Consider the following 16,484-nt stretch of genomic DNA (forward strand, 5'->3'; position numbering starts at 1 on the left):
TTTCATTGAAACCTACCGAATTTGGAAAGGACTGAATAAAGTGGAAGTGGAGAGGACATTTCTATGGTGGGGGTATCCAGAAATAGAGGACAAGCTGTAAAAATGGAGGTAAGGAGGAATTTTTTCAGCCAGAGAGTAGTGAATCTGTGGAATGCTCTGCCACAGACAGCTCCGGAGGCTAAGTCCGTGGGTATATTTAAAGTGATAGTTTCCTGATTGGTCAGAGCATCAAAGGATATGGTGAGAAGGCAGGTCTATGGGGTTGAGTGGGATCTGGGATCAGCCATGATGGAATGGCGGAGCAGACTCGATGGACTGAATGGTCTGATTCTGCTCCTATGTCTTATGGTCTTTTGTCATGTACAGCAGCACCTCAGTGAGTAAGCTTCATGGTGAAATGCCCAACCCTCCACTCCAACCAATCCTCCTTCTTACATAATACTTCATGCCTAATGGTAAGCATCCATTATATTTTCTAACAATATTGCAAGTTTAATGTCAGTTTTATGGCTGCTTTGTGCTCCAACTCTTGGCCTCTTGCAACTGATATGTGATCGTTACTCCAAATTTGTTTAGTCTGTTTTTTCTTAAACCCAGGTCACGGTTCTAATGACCAGTGCATACTGCAACCCATTTGCTTCTCTTCATTGACAAGGTTTTGGCGTGATTAAATTAAACTGACTGAATCATGATTGAATTTGGGGCACCACAGTTGCGTAGCTGTTAGCACACGCTATTACAGCTCGTGGCACCTCAGAGTTCGGTGTTTAATTCCAGCGCCGTTTGTAAGGAGTTTGTACGATTTCCCCATGACCATGTGGGTTTCCTCTGGGAGCTGCAGTTTCCTCCCTCAGTCCAGAGACATACCGCTGAGTAGGTCAAATGGTCACTGTAAATTGTCCTGTGATTTGGCTGGTGTTAAATCAATGAGTTGATGGGTAGAAGGGCCTGTTCCATGCTATATCTCAAAATTAAAAAACTCTGATTAACCCATGATTGTCCATGGAAGTTTTAAGACACAAGATTAAGCTAATCTGTGATTAAGTCATAATTGTACATGGGAGATTTAAGATACAAGATGGAAAAAGTCTATATAATACATATTCTCAAGAAAGCATTAGTCAGCTACTTTTACAGAATCTTGCACTAGATGAATCATAGGACGGTCCTAATTCTGAATGAAATTCTTTACAATGATATCCATGCCTGAATTTCCAATACTTGCCATCACAGGAAACTTTGCAATGCAAATGGAAAACCATATAATTTACTAAGTCTTCCTGTAAATTAAATGATTTATTTGACTATGTCATTGTTGCTGCTCATCTATGGCAGTCACACACAACAGCAGAGCAAGCGACTTGTAGCTGCGCGGCATCCTGCTCCCGACCCCATGAGTTTCTGCACCTAGTATGTGTTATGTCATTCATTGCCTCTGAATTGCTTTCCAACAGGCTTTGCTGGCATTGAAAATAACTCCTAATTTTCAGGAGAATCTCTAATGTAAGGGATTATAAATTACTTTTCCCAGTATATTGAAATTCCAAAAATATATACAAACATATCAATCGTTGCTTCCTATAAATATTAATGCAAAATTTTCCTCAAGAGCTGATTTCTGTAAGAGCCTCTCTGTATCAACTGCAGCTATCAGGAATTCAATAGTGTTCTAGCTTCTCTATAACTGTGGATGGCACACACATCCTATCTTTGCACACTTTGTGGCCTCTCCATTGACAACACAAACATATACTGTTGTCCTTCCTTATTACAGCGGTATTCATTGCAGTGTCTTCTTTATGCTTTGATTTGGTCAACTGATTAGAAAGTCGGATCACTTCTCAGTATTCATTGGACTATATGTTGTGATAAAGTTCCCACGCTTATATCTTAAAGCAGAACAAACCTTGCCTTGTGTCTGGTACCATGGTTTCTATTGCTAGCAATAGTTATTTCATTCAGCGGTGCCAAGTTTCATAAATCAAACATTGGAACTAAAGCTTCTGTCAAAGTAATGTCACCAGACAGGAAGAGGAACTGAGTACAAGTCAGAGAATCTCTGCAACTGGTGGCACTTCAGAGTTCTTCACGACAGAGAAGTGATGTTTGCCAATGTTTAGATGGGACCTTAAAAATTATTCCAAAGGGGTTGGGGTTGCAGAGGGGAGGGGTGTGAGTTGGTGGGCTTTAGAAAGACAAATTTGGTAAGACCAAATTTTAATTGGAAAAGAAAGAACAAAAGCTTGGTTTAAAAAAAAGTAACTTAAAGCCTGGGAAATAGTTGGAGAATTGTAAGGGTTTATGGAGTGGGACTGAGTTGGCTGATGTCTCCAATTATGAACACATGCATACACATAGACGTCAAAGAATCTTAAGAAACGTTAAAAAGGTTCAAACCATTCAATAAAATCTGAAAAGAACTTACATCCACTTGTTCAATTCAAGTACATTTATTATCAAAGAATGTGTAAATTATACAACCTTGAGATTTGCTTGCTCACAGGTAGCCACAAAACAAGAAACCCAAAAGAATCCAATTTAAATAAAAATAAAAATAAAGGAATGCGCAAGAGAAGGAAAAAAATACGAATCATGCAAACAACTGAAGTGAACAAAAGCATTCCAAACCAAAATTGAGTCCTCAGATCCGAATCCTGGAGCAGCCCGGAGTAGGCCCAGAGCTTCACTTATCAGTTCAAGTCAAGTCAAGTCAAGACAAGTCAAGTCACTTTTTATTGTCATTTCGACCTTAACTGCTGGTACAGTACACAGTAAAAACAAGACAACTTTTTTCAGGACCATGGTGCTACATGAAATAATACAAAAGCTACACTGAACTACGTAAAAACAACACAAAAACTACACTAGACTACAGACCTATGCAGGACCGCATTAAGTGCACAAAACAGTGCAGGCATTACAATAAATAATAAACAAGACAATAAGCACAGTAGAGGGCAATAGGTTGGTGTCAGTCCAGGCTCTGGGTATTGAGGAGTCTGATGGCTTGGGGGAAGAAACTGTTACATAGTCTGGTCATGAAAGCCTGAATGCTTCGGTGCCTTTTGCCAGATGGTAGGAGGGAGAAGAGTTTGTATGAGGGGTGCGTGGGGTCCTTCATAATGCTGCTTGTTTTGCGGATGCAGCATGTGGTGTAAATATCTATAATGGTGGGAAGAGAGACCCCGATGATCTTTTCAGTTGACCTCACTATCCGCTGCAGGGTCTTGTGATCCGAGACGGTGCAATTCCCCAACTAGGCAGTGATGCAGCTGCTCAGGATCCTCTTGATACATCCTCTGTAGAATGTGGTGAGGATGGGGGATGGGAGATGGACTTTTCTCAGCCTTCGCAGAAAGTAGAGACGCTGCTGGGCTTTCTTTGCTATGGAACTGGTGTTGATGGACCAGGTTCATCATATTAGTGGGCACAGAGCACAGCAGCCAAGGCAGCCTTCATAGCCTCAGTGCCATGGAGATGACCATCCTGGAGAATGAGTGAAATTGGCCCTCGTGCCAACCGATACCCTGTCTTTTCAGTCTATCTGGGCTGGTGTTTAAATTAACCCAATGACGGAACAGCAAAAGGCTCAGTGTCCTGGAGAGAGGAGTGAAGATTGTGGAGAGTGAGCAAAATCAGCTCTTGCCTCCAATCCGGACCAAAGTTTAACATGTCTACTTCTTTATTAAAATTCATTTCAGTAATTGTAATATCTTCTAACTCTTTCCCCGTAGTTTGTTCCTTTGTATATAATTTTTCCTAACCAAAAATTCAGAAGAAGATCCTAGCCCTGAGCGTCTTCAGAAGTTTGGTAGTTCTCCTTCTGGAGAGATGTCTGACATCATCCTGCTTGATGTTGCATTTGAAGTGTCAATCTCATTGTGTAGAATGCAGGGGCTAATTCTACATATTAACGGTCTAAATGGTTATAAGCCTCCATCTCCACTTCTTGACAAGAAGTATTATTGCTAATGAAGTACATTAATGTTGCTTCATTCTTGTTCTCTTCCACATAATTTCCTCTGCTTCACATACCTGGATTCCATATACTTAGTTGATAAATTGCCGGAGGACAGGCTCAGAAAGACCTGGTAGAATTAATAGCTTGGCATTGCAAAACATGCTCAGCTCAGAAGTTGAAGTATTGAACTGTATAATTAAATCAGTAAAGCAGAACATAGGAACATGATGCTGAAAATGTCTTGTACCTGGTTAGGCCAGTCATTGTTCCTGGTACCAAAGGATGAGCCAAGAAAGCTGACGTGCAACCAATGACAGAGATCAGTCTCTGATGTCAGTATATTTTCTGAAGAGAAAGGCCTTGAAAGACTCAGATTTTAATTGTAAAAAAAGGGAGCAAATGAAGATTTTGAAAGGGCACCTTATAAAGAGGAAAGATGTGCCTTTAAACAGTGTCTAACTTGTTGCTGTAAAGTTCTGTCAATATACTTTGCAGTCGACAAACTACCAACAAAATATCTTTTGTGCACATTTGGCTGCCTTATTCTTGTACATATGAGGCAGCCAAATTGTGTACCAAAGGGACCATAAACAGCAGTGTAATAATGACAGAATTGTCTGTATTTTAAAAAAGACGGATAAAAATGCCAGGGCATAGTTAATAAGTCCCTTGCTCTACTTGTTAAGGTAATCCTTTTAGAAAACCAAGCAGAATCGAAGTGGAAATGAAAATGTTAATTCAGAGTTCAACTTAAACACAATTGTAGCACAAGCACATGTTAAGAGACGTGATAGAGAGGTAGTGTTGTATGTCATCAGTGTATGCATACTTGTGAGTTGGCTGGATTTCAGCAGATGATATTGCTATGATACTGCAAATAGAGGAGAAGGTAGGCGGCAGTAGTGGGAGGTAATCATATGCAGAAAAGGAGCCATTTCTGAGGATACTCTTGATGCCAGATACAGTCTAAGAGATAGATGTGGAGCCAAACAAGAACAACTTCACTATGCTGGACATAGGTAGAAAGGGTTGAAGAAAAGAGTTTTGAGCCAAGCACAAAACTGACTGCAAAGAGATCCTAGAGATTGTATAGAAGTATTACAGCATGGGCTTATACTGAGTCAAAAAGAGTATCATGAGAAAGATGCATGCTGATTAGAGACAGTATGCCACCACACGTACCACTTAGTCTCATCCACCCACAAGAGCTTCTTCCACATCTTTACATTACCTTCTATGTGATGCTTTACAAAGTCTTTACGGGAAAGGGTATGCTTTTTTTTAGTGGCAATAAGGTATATCTGGCATAAATCAAATACTGCGCATCAGCCAGATAACGCTATCCCTACTGTAAATTATGGTGGAGATAACGTCTTGCTGTGGGGATGCTTTTCAGCCGTAGGGACTGGAAATCTAGTCTGTATTGATGGGAAGATGGTTGCTGCTAAATACAGAGAGATCCTGGATAAAAAACAAAAACTGTTACCCTCTGCCAGAAAGCTTAAACTAGGGAGGAAGTTTGTCTTTCAGAGGGACAACGATCCAAAGCTCACTGCCAGATCAACCATAGAGTAGCTTCAAATAAATAAAATTGATGTCCTTGAGTGGCCTAGTTAGAGTCCTTATCTTAACTTGATTGAACATCTCTGGCAAGACCTCAAGTTTGCTGACCATTGCCTCTGCCTAACTAACTTGGCACACAGCTTGAGCAATTTTGCAAGGAGGAGTGGGCAAATCTTGTTCCATCACATTATGCAAAGCTAATAGAGACTTGTACAAAAAGACTACAGGCGGTAATAGTTGTGAGAGGTGGTTCAAATTAATACTAGGCAAAGGGGATGAATACTTTTGAACTGCTGACACTTCAGTTATTGAATATTTAGCTTTTCATGCTTTATAATTTCCCTGTTTTTTGCACTCTACAGTGAAAAAAGGAGCATGTGATTCACATATAAAAAGTTTCAGTGAAATTGATCAAAACCCCTGGTTGTGGTAATCATTTCCACATAAATGGTTGGGGGCTGAATACTTCTACAAGGAATTGTAGATACCATTAATGTGTGGAGAACATGTTTCTCTTATTTGAAATACTGTGATTGCTTACTCACGGTGAATTGAAGGGATAGGATTGCCATTTAATGTCTGATGAAAAGTTGGTACCTCCATCAGTGAAGCACTCAATCAGTACTGAGGTGGAGATTTTGTTTGGATCCTGTGCCCAAATCCATTAGGTGAGAATTGAACATAGAAATCTAACTCAGGAAAAAATTGAGCTGCAGCCATTATGAGAAAGAGAATGTGATAATAAGTTGAAAATGAGTTTAAGAAACAAGAGTGTTTTGTTCAGAAGGGAATGTAATGAGAGAAGTTCTAAAATTTAGACATCAGTAAATAGGGCACAAAGTATTTTGGGTAGATTTGCAGAGGTAGCATAATGCACTTCATCAAAGTAAATGATAAGTTCTAGAAGAACTTGCAGACATCCCACCTCTCCCGGGAGTTACGGGAGTCTCCCGCATATCGATAGCAGCTCCCTGATGCCCGCAAATTATATACAATATCCCGGAAATCAATTTTTTAGAGAGGGAGGAGAGAGGGAGAAAAAGAAAGAAAGAAAGTGAATGAATCCTGCTTGGTCTCACTTTGTGCTAAGTAGACCTATCAGTTTTCTCTGTGGGTGGGCCTTACAGTCGACCTCTCTCTCTCTCTCCCTCCCATTGTCCATCAGTTCAGTTACTGCCATTTGTAATGCCGCTGAAATCATCCAGACAACTGTTGGTGATGAAGTACAAAGCCTGGCGAAGAAATTCCCAAGGCTGGCTGTGGCAACCTGACTACGCAAGGCTGTTGTGTACGGACGGGGCACATTGGCGTCTAAAGGGGATTAGAGCGGGGTTAAATTGGAGCAAACTTCCAAAATCATCTGCTAAGACATCCTTAAAAACGCGCTCACAGCAACCAAATTCTTCGGGGTTTTTTCCCTGAAACACTTCCACTTACAAGTACATCGAAGCCCATGATGGGCTGGGTTTAAGCGCAGCCGGTTTCAGAAGGAAAACCGATTTTAATAAATACCTGGCCCCCACCGAGGTCTCGTCATTAGGACAGCAAACTGTTTACCTGTGCTGCGCACTTCATATGCATTTTGAATTACACTTTATTAAATAATATGGTAATATACTGTTTTATATGGTGTGCGTGATATATGTATTGTGGCTACACCATGGTCTGGGCAGAGATTGTTTCATTTGTGGACAATCAGCCCAATAACAATAAACTTGAAGATGCAGAACTTCTAAATCACTCATTTAAAATCCCCCACTTCGATGTGAAAAAGTAAGTTCTGATCCCGACTATTGTAGGCAATATGTGTGTGTGTGACTATGGATGTATATGCGATCGGATGTTGTCCGAATGGATGTTAAGCAGCACACACCTGTAATAAGGATACACCTTATGCTTTTATTTCTTTTAGGGACCACAACATATTGGGGAGGCTAAGCGCAGTGAAGGCTGCTCAAGTATTTCACAGTTCTTTTCAGCAGAAAACCAAAGTCTGACAGAGAAGGTCACTAGAGCTGAGGTGTACTTTACACCTTTCATCGTTGAGCATAACCTGCCATTCCAGGTGTGTAAGCACACAGGCAAGCTATTCAGGAAAATGTTTCCTGATTCAGAAATAGCAAACAACTATGCCTGCTCATCAACCAAGACAGCAGCTATTGTGAACATGGCACATTAAGACAGAATTCAGAAGTCAGCTGTCTCACAAAACACTTGTGAATCTGATGTCTTGCAAAATTAACAAATTTATTGACACGGGCTGCTATGAGATTGAGACTTCCAGTGGAGACCTCCCTGAAATGAGTTTTTGCGGGGTGGGATGTCTGAACTTGGCACTTGTGAAATATATGGACAGAGAGAAATTAAATGTTGGAAAGCCAGGTAGAGATAGATTTGGAGTGTATTGAGTATTAATTTCCTTCACAAATACTAGCAGTATGCTGAGCTCATAAGTTGACTTGCCAGTTCCCATGACCTTGCAGTTTCCTAGTTGCACTATGGTGCTCCAACATTTCATTCAGATATATTCTTTTGTCAAACAAAAGCATGGAGCATGAGGTTGTAAATTAATTTAAACTAATATTCTAGAATAATATGCCAAGAACTAGAAATTGTATCTTTTCTAAATAGTAATGCAAGTCCTGCATTTGGTGATTAACTTAATCTGCTCTTGCCAGTACATCTCAAGAACAGTTTTTGATCACAAGAATCCTTGTGAAAATGTCCAGATTGTTTAAAATATACATTGCTTTCTTTAAGTTGTTTACGTTCCTGCCCCAAACATTAGTGGCCGCAAGTCATGCATCTCCTGATCCATTCCTGAGTTATTGGCACCAGACACCACCCTTTAAAGAGCACTTGTCACTAAGTGCAGATATATGCTCCCTTTAAAAGAGGGTGGAGGTTTACCTCCCACCCCTATCCCTAGCCAAGACTCAACCTCATTTAAATGGTATTTTGGTAAACTTCTAGGTAAATGAGCTGAAGTTAAGGATGGCTCTCAGAAAATGAACTGTAAATGACTGGAGGTGGCTATTGAGACCACCTTCAGTGATGATTCTGCCTGGAACTGGGAATAATCTCTCAAGAAATTCCAAGGCATTCCAATTTAAGTTAAGGGTAGTACTCTTGAGATTTTGGACAGTACTATCGTTATGCTGTCTTCAATCACAACCAACCATAAGACCTAGATTTCACCTATGCAACACACAAGCTGCTGGAGGAACTTAGCAGGTCATGCGGCATCTACTAAAGGGAATAAGCAGTCACTGCTTCGGGCGAAGAACCACACCTTATTCCCTCTTTGACAACCATTTCTTCTGTTGTCCTCTTAAACTCTAAATTGCCTCAGCCCTGCTCAGCTGTATTTGCTAAAGGTTGCTGATTCAACAGTGCCTTGGTCTTTCTCAACAAGTAACGCAGGTGAAAGCACATATCATGCACAGTCACAGCAAGACCATGCCTGGTACGTCATTCCAACACATGGAAAATGCAGGAGCAGATTGCTACAGTCTGGATGCAAGCTGATGTAACTGTAAGAGCAGAGATGCCATCTGAGAACAAACTTGGACTGAGTTAGTCAATCTTACCCTCCAGTTACATGACACTTGAACTTGAAACAATAAACTTGTCTTGACTTTGGAGAGTTGGTGATAGAAATGTTGAAAGCACAAACTACCCTGAAACTCCTGATAGTTACATCTGTAAAAATAAGCTTTTGTTCCCCTCCGTTCTGTGGCTGCTGGGCATACTTGCCTTGCGTCCACTCCTCCAGCATATACAGGGCGTGCACAGAAGAACCCATAGGAAGCAAGTGGTAAGTGGCAACATAGCAGGGCATTGCACCCAAAGTTTCAATATCATCTTGCTACAGCTTGGCAAGTTATCAGCCAGCCTCTTTTAACATACCACGGAAGTGAGTGTCAGCAGACTAAGTAACCCTTTAAAAGGAATGAGAAGAGATGACCCAGTTTTATCTGGTAACATTAAATGTGAGCTATGCATCCCCATCGGGCATCCTACATGTAGAATGTCTACCTTGCACTGGGTGATTATTGTTCTTGCTACAACCATTGTTTCGGGGTATTCTTCCCAAAACTTAAAAATTTAATTGTTAAGTGCTGAAAAGCACAGCATTATATGATGCTGTTTCCAGGCACAGCTAGTTAGTGGTGATATTTACTATGTGTTAAGACATGGTTAACTAATATTCTTCTAGCTTAGCAGAGATGCTTAATATTTTGCTGTGATTATTGAACTGGAATGTTGTCTGAATTTTGCCCTCCACGCATGGTGTCTGACTTTTGAGCTTCTCCAACATTGTTATTCTCTATTTTAGTCACACCAGGTTTTCCCTCAAACCTAAGCTCCAGCATTGCTATTTTTAATCTTCATTTTTCCAATTTGTCACTTCCTGCATGATGCTCTTTATTACCTACCTCTCAATCAGTTTAATAGTCACCATTCCTATTCCTTAATCTGGTTTGCCAATTCCTTTACTCTGGGTAAATCTGACTCCATCTAGCAATCATGTAAGTAAACAGTACGGAACTAGTCTGCTACTTCTCGCTGAAGCAGTGGCACCAAGTTAAATGTGCATCACACCCTTCTGTTCTTTGTTTTCCTATTTTCTTTATAACAGTACCGCATTTTAAAATCTATTTGTACTGCTATAGCTTTTCAGCCTGTTTTTATTTGGAAATAGGTTGTATGGCTTCATATTTTTATTACCTAGGATTGAATGTCATGGCAGGATTGATGTTGGCACTGAATTGGCTATCATCCAGTTCCAAACGTCGGTTTTTCAACCAAAACTTTGAGATTTAGCCTAGTTTCATCAAAAAGACAGCTAGTTCATTATTTGACATGCCTCAAAGTTTCAAACAGAGATTGCCACAGGAAAGAATATTTTGCCTGTGGTATCACTGCAGTAAATGAGACAACTTGTTCACGGATTGGAATGCCTCTTAAGGTTTACTCTTGAGGAGGAGAAAGAACAAAACTAAGTATCATTTATGTCAAGATGATATCATGCATATACAACATAGTGGTGCATTTTGACAGATGTTTGAATTAACCTTAAGATTTAGATTAGCTTCACATACCATTATTAAGGATATGCTTTCAGAATACCGCTACATCTGTGGACCAATTCTTAAGTTTATGTCCATCGCTAATTATCATTGTTACAACATACAGTAGATATTCAGTAAAATCTGAACTTCATATAGACATAATCAGTTTGGATAATTGGTTCTACATGTCAGATTCCATTTCAGACTAGGAATTAGCTCTCTCTGTTTTCTCTGTTTTCAACATAATTTACTGACACCCATTCCCCCAACAAAACAATTATTTAGAAAAGACATTTGTTACATTAGGAAGATGTTATTGATTGCTGAAGGATGGAGCAGGCCATTGAATTTACTGTCGACCATTTCAGGAAGTTCTAGTCAGAAAGAAAGCTATAAATGATACTTCATAGCAAGATCAGGAGACCCCTTCTGTTAGATTTAGAAAGAGTGAACATATGGTGGAGAGGATTATCGAGTCTGGGGGTGTCAGAAGACCTAGGACGAGGTGATGAGCGGTCTCTTTACCATTTTAACATCTTTCTTTTCCATTTTCAGGATCTGATCATTGCTGACAAGGTCAGCATCAATGGCCCATCTCTAACTGACCACGAGAAGGTCATAGAGAGTTGCCTTATTGAACCACTGAAGCTCATGGCCGTAGCTCCAGCTCTGAGGCTTTCATAACCGCTTATTGTTATTTGCCGCTGTTTTCTTGGAAAGTCTTTTATTCCTTGAATGGAATTATTTTATTAGTGTGAAATAGCATTTATGTTTATTGTGAACCTCATTACGTATAGAAGCCATAATAAGCAGAATCTACCTGAGGGACTATCACTGCTGAAATATACAGTAACAGTCAACATTATATTGCATAAAGGTGAATTGTCTCATCCTTACTGCAATTTTCACATTTGAATGATGGTTGTAAACAATTTTCCCTCTGTTGTTAGGATGTGTGGTGCAATCTTAAAATCGTTGAATCATACAGCAGAGATACAGGCCATTCAGCCCCACTGACCCGGTGGGCATCCTTCCCTATTAACTCCATCATCCCACACTTAGTCCATAAGCTACTATGCCTCAGTGACCTAAGTGTTCATCTTGACATTTCGTAAGTGATCCAGGCAGTGAATATGAGGGATTTGATGCAGGGAGTGTAGCTCACCCTTAACCTTGTTTGTTTTAAAGCCAGTTATGACTCACTTGTTAGCACTGCTGTCTCTGAATCAAAAACGTCTTTGGTTCTCCTACCTTCCCACTACCATGAGTACAAAAGCACTGGCTGGCTCTCCTTACCAGTGCTGCGCTAACAGAGAAGGACCTTTATGATGTGACATTAAACTGAAATCTCAGCAACTCGATTCGGCAGGTACAGACACTCCCATGGCATGAGCAGATAAGTAATCCCATCGTTGTCATGTAAAACCCTCCAGGGAAGGTGAATCAGTGCAATAAGCACAAAATGCTGGTGTAATTCTGCAGGTCAGGCAGCATCTATGGAGGGGAATGAACAGTCAATGTTTTGGGCTGAGACCCTTCATCAGGACTGGAAAGGAAGGGGAAAGAAGCCAGAATAGGGTGGTGAGAGGAGGGGAAGCAGCGCAAGCCAGCAGGTGATAAGTGAAGCCAGGTGAGGGGGATGAAATGAGACGCTGGGCGGTGATAGGTGGAAAAGGTAAAAGGCTGAAGAAGAAGGAATCTGTTGGGAGAGGAGCATGGGAGAAAGGGGGAGATGAAAGGCACTAGAGGGAAGTGGTGGTAAATGAGAAGAGGTAAATGGGGAATGGAAGTTGTGATACATTTTACCAGAAAGGTGGAACAATTTGCCTCTGGGCCAACATCGTCAGCACTCATATTCAGCCTCTTTCAAGATGTCACAGAGCACACATGTGTGACTGCAGACTCCCTGAAGGAATACTGCAAATCCTGTCACAGCAAGAGATCTCCAGTCAGCTAAAGAGAAACTTTCAAGGATGTTACTAAAATCTTCTTGAAAAGAAAGTAAAGATATCTTGACTGTTTCAAGTGAAGAAAGAGCACCTAGGAACAAGCTCACCACTTCAGGTGTCTCTGAGGAACCAAATAGAGGTTGTGCAAAAACAGTGGGGGGCAGAGATGGGGGTGGTACATCATCCCAAGAAACCCACTCAGCCTCCCTTTAAACAAACCCTGTCTCACCTGTGGCAGCATCTGGTAATTCTACACAGGGCACTTAATTTCCCTCAGAACTCACAAAGCAGGAAAGAAAGCAAGTCATGCACGACCTCGTGGGACGGCCTGTGATGGCCCTTACTTACAATAAGTACTCCAAAATAATAACTTTGATGGTATTCAAAAAAAACATGTGTTCAAATGAAACCTATTGTTTGTCACTTAATGCTGAGTACAAAATGAATCCACATTTAGAGATTATTAAGCAGTTTTATTTCATTTTCATGTATTATGGCCTCCAGACTTGCAACAGGAGACACCCTTTAAGCAAGGTGTAAGATCCAGAAATAGACAATAAGGTGGAGGGGTGATTTAAAAATGTTGTTCCCTGAAAATGGGTGGGTGTGCTTAAAGTCCAGCATCATGTTATCAGGGCTGAAAAATCTGACCGGCTGGAGAGAATCTGCGCCTGGATTTCAGTGCAGTTGAACAGGAGAGAGCAAATTGTTGGAAATGAAGTCTGCAATGATATGGTGCAACACAAAAAGGTTTAGCCAGAGCTCAGAGAGATAACTGCCTGCAGGCACCTACAAAAAGGCTCTAAATTTTTGGCAGATGGCATGAAGGAGCACAAGCTTTGGGGGTATTGGCTAAAACAATATCATCAGGGCAATCCGAGAGAGTAAATGGGTGTGTTTTTAGAAGTAGGCTAAAAGAGCCTTAAGGAGGTATGGATTTCTTGAATAGGGCTTCAGAAAACCTGTAATAGAAATGGATCTATACTACACAGGCAAAGGGTTAATTTGACTGAGGCACATTAAGAGTGGTCAATTGCATGGTAGCACATCTACTTTGCATTTTTTAGTGCTTCTTGACAGGGCTGGATGTGAGACTCACAGTAGTCAATTCCATTACAAATGAAGTCAATTTACTCAAAGGATAATGTATTTTAAGGTGTAGTGGAAGCAGAAACTGTAGTAACATCTCCTAATAAAAGCAGTGCAATTTCTCCTGAGGAAAACATAGTGGGTTGAGAGAAGCTACATATACAATATGTGCAGAGAATCTATTTCAATCATGTGCAGCAATGTGGTCACCAAGTTTAACAAAGGAATTTGGTTGGCAGTACATAAACTTGACTTTGCAATTTCAGCTAATGTCATGTGATGCTGATAACCCGGACAACAGTGCCACCTAGAGGTGCAACAGGTACTGCCAATAAACATTGACACTGTTAACATGAGATTCCCTGTTGATTAGCTTGGCATAGGATCTTTCCCAGTACAATATTTTAGGATGCAATTTACCACAGCCATTTTATAGGATGGAATTTGCACTGCAGTGAATGATTGATGTCAGCTTTTTGTTACATGAAGATTTGTCCACAAAATCTGTAGGGCATTTTGTTTTGGAATTCACTGCAAATGAAAGTCCCATGCCCTCAACCGTGGATCTGTAACCCATGTAAATGTTACATATCACAGTAATGGATCAGACTGGAGGACTAATGTAATGTAATGTGTAATGTAGAATCCAATTCAGATGGCATCACATGGAATATTTAAATTCAATATAAATGGTTCAGAAATAAAATGGGAGAAAAATTAATTGAAAGAGGGAAATAAGAAAGAAGAGAAAAAGAACTTTATTCATCTCTGAAAATAATTAGAACATCTGTGTGCAACAAACATGTAATGTCTAGTAGCAGAGTTATTTGGTACTTATCATTCCATGAAAAGGATAATCAAATTGATGTGTTATTCGAGTATGTCATAGAACATAGACCATTAAAGCTTAGTACAGGCCCTTCAGCCCATGATGCTGTGCTGAATTATATAGATCAATCTAACTCTTCCATCTTTCACAGCCCATAACTATCCATTTTTCTTATATCCATGTGCATATCTAAATCTCTGTCCCTCTGTCCCTGTCTGGAGGGATATGGTCCAGGTGCAGGTCAGTGCGTCGAGGCAGAAAAATGGTTCGGCACAGCCAAGAAGGGCCAAAAGGCCTGTTTCTGTGCTGTAATGTTCTATGGTTCTATTGTATTAGCCTCTACCACCACACCAGGCAGTTCTAGACCTCTACCATTCTGTGTGAAGAAAACTTCCTTTGACATTTCCCCCAAACTTCCTCTACTCGCCTTAAATGGGTGTCTTCTGGTATTAGCCATTGCTGCTCCAGGAGAAAGGTTCTGGCTGTTCACTCTATCCGTACCTCTCATAATCTTACACACCCCCATCAAATCATCTCATCTTCCTTTGCTCCAAAGGTAAAAGGTCTAACTCACTCAACCTTTCTTCATAAGACAATTCTCTAATCCAGAAAGCATCCTGATAAATCTCCTCTGCACTCTCTTAGGCTTCCACATCCTTCCTATAATGAGGTGACCAAAACTGAATGTAATTCTCCAAGTGTGGTCTAACCAGAGTTTCATAGAGCTGGAACATTATCTTGTGGATCTTTAACTCAACATTTTCAAGTTCGGTCTTCCAAAGCCAATTACTTCGCACTTTTCTGGATTGAACTCCACCTGCCATTCCTCCACCCAGCTCTGCATTCTGTTATATCACATTGTAAACTATCCATTATACCTTCAATCATCATGTCATTTGCAAAATTACCAATCCACCCTTCCACTTCCTCATAAAAGTTATTTATAAAAATCATAAAGTGTAGCAGTCTCCAAACAGATCCTGGCAGAACACCATCTTCATGCTGAATATGTTCCTCTAATGCCACCCTCTGCCCGTGGGCAAGCAAATTCCAAATCTACGCAGCCAAGTTTCCATGGATCCCAGGCCCCATGACTATTGGAAAAGTCTATCGCAGCTCAAGTTTGAACTTTGAACTTTAGATAAACCTATTATGGGGAACCTTGTCAAACAGCTTACTAGAGGCTATACACTACCCACCTACAGCTCCACTTCCATCTACTTGCTTTGTCACCTCCTTGAAAAACCCATTCAGGCTCATGAGGCATAGCCTGCCCTTCTCAAAGCCATGATGACTATCTCTAATCAGACTACGCTTCTTCAAATGCTTATAAATTGTGTCCCTAAGAATCCTCCCTATTAGTTTGCCCACTGCTGATACAAGTCGTACTGGTCTATAATTCTCAGGATTATCCCTGTTACCTTTATTGAACAACAGAATAACATTTGCCATCCTCCAATCCTCTGGTACTATTCATGTAGCCAGGGAGGATTAGATTAGATTATGAGGACACGCAGTCCTCTTTTATTGTCATTTAGTAATGCATGCGTTAAGAAATGATACAATTTGTTCCTCCAGAATGATATCACAGAAACACAAGGCAAACCAAGATGAAAAAAACTGACAAAAACCACATAATTATAACATATAGTTACAACAGTGCAAAGCAATACCGTAATTTGATAAAGAACAGACCATGGGCACGGTAAAAAAAGGTCTCAAAGTCTCTCGTAAGTCCCATCATCTCACGCAGACGGTAGAAGGAAGAGAAACTCTCTTCCTGCCATGAACCTCCAGCGCCGCTAACTTGCCAATGTAGCATCCTGGAAGCACCCGACCACAGCCCGACTCTTGAGTCCGTCCGAAAACTTCGAGCCTCCAACCAGCCCTCCGACACCGAGCACCGAGCATTTCAGAAGTTTCAGTAGTTTCTCCAGATGTTCCTCCATGCTTCTCACATCTGTCTCCATCAAATCAGGATTGTGCACAATACCTACTTAACAAATTTCGGAGCGGCC

At 40.7% G+C, this 16,484-nt stretch overlaps 1 protein-coding gene across 5 annotated transcripts in view; it reads left to right on the forward strand.

The window, feature by feature from the left end:
* dclk2a (doublecortin-like kinase 2a) overlaps positions 1-16,484 on the forward strand; it is a 367,725-nt gene that overhangs the window by 191,339 nt on the left and 159,902 nt on the right. The gene's annotated exons all lie outside the window — the stretch shown is intronic.

The sequence above is a fragment of the Mobula birostris genome, chromosome 4 (assembly GCF_030028105.1).
Source record: "Mobula birostris isolate sMobBir1 chromosome 4, sMobBir1.hap1, whole genome shotgun sequence".
Lineage (NCBI taxonomy): Eukaryota > Metazoa > Chordata > Chondrichthyes > Myliobatiformes > Myliobatidae > Mobula > Mobula birostris.